The 3,737-nt window shown below is 51.5% G+C and overlaps 1 pseudogene; it reads right to left on the bottom strand.

The window, feature by feature from the left end:
* LOC102439347 overlaps window positions 1–408 on the bottom strand; it is a 10,089-nt pseudogene extending 9,681 nt beyond the window's left edge.
* Window positions 409–3,737: the final 3,329 nt, after the last annotated feature.

Here is a 3,737-nt window from a genome sequence, read left to right as displayed (position 1 = left end):
CGCCCTTTAAAAAAAAGGTAAAAAAGGTGCCAGGTAATAATCCGGGTGAACACTCAAACAGTTATCATTAAACGGTTAAAATTGGGTGATGGAAAAGCGGAAAAACAAAAAAAACTTGTTTTCTTAGTTTAAACGGCGAAAAAGACAAAAAAGTGCAGTAGTGAAGGTCTTTTGGTTCTTTCTGCTCTTCATCCTGGCTCTCCTTAGTCCTGCCAGGTATTCTGGAGAGTGTTGAATTTCCCTGCGATACACTGTTCCTCCGTGTTGTAAATCACAGTCCTGATTTTAAAGCAGGCCGTATTTGTGATCCAGACTGCCTTAATTTGTGTTCACCTAAGAGTCAGTTTGTGGCTCAGCCTCTGGGTGGCAGTGTTTTGGGGTTGGCCTCTGAGGCTATACGGCTGCTCTACCCAGCAGCAAGGATTTATTTTTTCTATTGCACTTAAGACTGGTTTGGGGAGGTCAACTGCCCAGACCTGGTTCTTAAATAATCGTTACCCTACTCTGTGTTCACCACACAGTTCTTAATGAAATTGCTTAGACCCTTTATAAATCCATTATTTCCCAAGATAAGTAAATTGCCAAATATATATATATATATACACACACACACTAAAGGCTCGGAGCACAAAAATTTGTGCACTTGGGGGGTGAGAGGGGTCCCCCAGCCCGGCCTGTGCCCTCTCCCAGTCTGGGACCCCTCAGGAGATAACGACCTGCTGGCTTAGGCCTGCTCCCAGGTGGCAGAGGGCACGCCCAATCCCTAGGTGCAGCCCCTGGTCAGGCTCAGAGCAGGGCTGATTGGGGAGTTGGGGCGCCACCCCGTCATGCACAGAGCAGGGCTGATCAGGGGGTTGGGGCGCCTTCCCTTGTCATGAACAGAGCAGGGCAGAGAGGAAGGTTGTGGCCCCGCCCCCTGTCACACACAGAGCCACAGGGCAATCAGGGGGTTGGGGAGCTCCCCCCTGTCACACTCAGAAGCTGCAGGGTGATCAGGGGATTGGGGAGCTCCCCCCTATCAGGCACAGAGCAGGGCTGATCAGGGGGTTGGGGCGTCTTCCCCTGTCACGAACAGAGCAGGGCGGATAGGGAGGTTGTGGCCCCGCCCCCTGTCACACTCAGAAGCCGCAGGGCGATCAGGGGATTGGGGAGCTCACCTCTATCAGGCACAGAGCAGGGCTGATCAGAGGGTTGGGGCACCTTCCCCTGTCACACACAGAGCTGCAGGGCAATCAGGGGGTTTGGGCGCTGCCCCCTGTCATGCTGATCCCGGTGCCGGTAGCCTCACTGCTCCACTGATCCCAGTGCAGGGAGGCATATTACCCTTTTACTATATAGAATAGAGGCCTGATGCATGGGTGGGAGCTGGCTGGTTTGCCCTGAAGGGTGTCCTGGATCAGGGTGGGGGTCCCCACTGGGGTGCCTGGCCAGTCTGGGTGAGGGGCTGAGGGCTGTTTTCAGGTTGGCAGATAACTGAAGCTCCCAACTGCTCCTTTTTTTCTTTTTTTTTTCTATTCTGGGCCAGCTTTAGCTCTGCGGCCTCGCTGCTGAAAACATTGATACAATGTTGCAGTCAGGCTGGCTGAAGCCCCGCTGACTGAAAGCCAGTTTCTGGGGTTTTGTTTAGCTTCTATATTTGCAACATAGTACATAGTTGCTTAGATTTGCAGCTGAGAGGCCAACAAGTGAGGTGGGGAACGTTGGAGTCCACAGTCACTGGAGCAAGCAAGCCTCCCTGTTCGCTTCAGTGCCTAGCTGCCGGCCGCCATCTTGGCTGACAGTTAATTTGCATAAGGATATGCTGATTAGCCAATGGGAAGGGTCGCGGTAGTACGCTAATTACCATGTTTCTCTTTTATTAATGTAGATATACATACTAGAGGGCCTGGTGCATGACATTTGTGCACTTGAGGTGGTTTTTGGGAGGAGGGGGGGAAACTCCTAAGCCCCGCAGCACCCTCTCACAGCCTGGGAACCCTTGGGGGATGTCTGCTTGCCGCAGTCAGACATCCTTAGCACTGCTGCTCACCAGCCTGAGACCAGCTTTGGCTGAGTTGGCTCCCCTGTGGGAACACACTGACCACCAGAGGAAGCTCCTGAATTGAGCATCTTCCCTCTGGTGGTCAGTGTGCATCACAGCGACCAGTCATTCCACCATTCGGTCAATTTGTTTATTAGCCTTTTATTATATAGGACTCGTGCCCCCGTTTGCGAAATTCATGCATAGGAGGAGGGCGTCCCTCAGCCCGCTTGCACCTTCTCCAATCTTGGACCCTTTGGGGATCTCAACTGCTGGTTTAGGCCTGATCCCAGGATGTCCGACTGCCGGGATTGGACCTAAACCGGCAGTTGGACATCCCTTTCACAATCCTGGACTACTGTCTCCTAACCACTCACCTGCGTGCCTGCCTGATTGCCCCTAACTGCTTCAGCCTGCCAGCCTGATTGCTCCCTAACAGCTCCCCTGCCGGCCTGATTGACACCTAACTACTCCCCTGCCGGCCTGATCATCCCCAACTGCCCTCCCCTGCTGTCCAGATCACCCCCAAGGCTTTTATTGGTATAGATATGACCCTTCACAGGAAATTTCACTAACCCTGCTTTACAATAAGGGCTTGATGATTGAATCATTGGGGCCAGACACCAAGACTTCCTTTCTTTGAATAGTGGAGGGAATAATTATCTTGTCTTTAAATTGCCCTGAACATCAAATGAGATAATGACTTAGAAAAGCATAAAAGCACCATATAGAGACAACTGTCTTTTTCATATACTGAAAAGACAATAAAGTGGTAAAATGAAAAACACTATTTTTATTCTCCCCCTTCCTTCCTTTACAGCCTTTATTTAAACTTTGAAATTTAGAAAAATTTCACTCCTATTTTCATTTCTTTACATTCAATATTATTTTGTATTAGTTTCAGGTTTATTAGTTACAGAATAGTGGTTAGACAACCATATACTTTACAAAGTGTTCCCTGATATTTCCAGTACCCCCCTGGCTTCATACTGTCATTACAACACTGTTGACGCTATTCCCTATTTAAGTGACAATAGGTTTACAGGTTCCTTTCAATCTTTCTTTTGTGTTGCTTGCCCTTCCTTTTCTTTCTCACTTCTTCCCTCATTTTCTTTATATAGTATCTCAATTGGCCCTTAAAGCTCAGTGAAGGCACTGGGACACGCTTAACACATTTTACAGAGCAGGAAACTGAGGCCAATTCCAGTTGACTATGGAACTGGACTCCTCGCGCAGGGAGCCCTCACAGCCGGCTCTCCGCCTTTCCTAAGAGACAGCCGCAGGGCAAACAGAACAAACCTCCCCTTGAGGCTTCCAAGCCTCATTCTCCAGCACCTCTTCATCACGGATGCTCCACATTCTTTCCTCTCCCCCGCCCCCACCCCATTCTTTACTGCCCACCCCCCTTCTGGGGAGCAGGTGGTAGGCTTGCACTCACTGTGCAGGTGTGCACCCCCATGGGGTGGGCGAGAACTGGGGGCGGGGCGGGCGCAGGCTTGTTTTTGGGCCAAGGCAGGAGCAGGAGTCCTGGCCTCTCAAGTGTGCAGGCCGCAGGGAGGCCTGGTCAGCACCAGGAGCTTCACCAAACCACCGCAGTGGGGTACCCAGCAGTGGGGCACTCCTCCACTGAGGTGGCACCGCCCCACCACCCCCGCCTCAGGGCTGCGAGTTTGCGCCCCTCTGCCCGGGCGTCCTTCCACGCCTGCAGTCATCGCCT

The sequence above is a fragment of the Myotis lucifugus genome, unplaced genomic scaffold (assembly GCF_000147115.1).
Source record: "Myotis lucifugus unplaced genomic scaffold, Myoluc2.0 scaffold_214, whole genome shotgun sequence".
Classification (NCBI taxonomy): Eukaryota; Metazoa; Chordata; class Mammalia; order Chiroptera; family Vespertilionidae; genus Myotis; species Myotis lucifugus.
The sequence above is the reverse complement of the archived record's forward strand: the minus strand, read 5'-3'. Positions and strand labels throughout refer to the sequence as shown.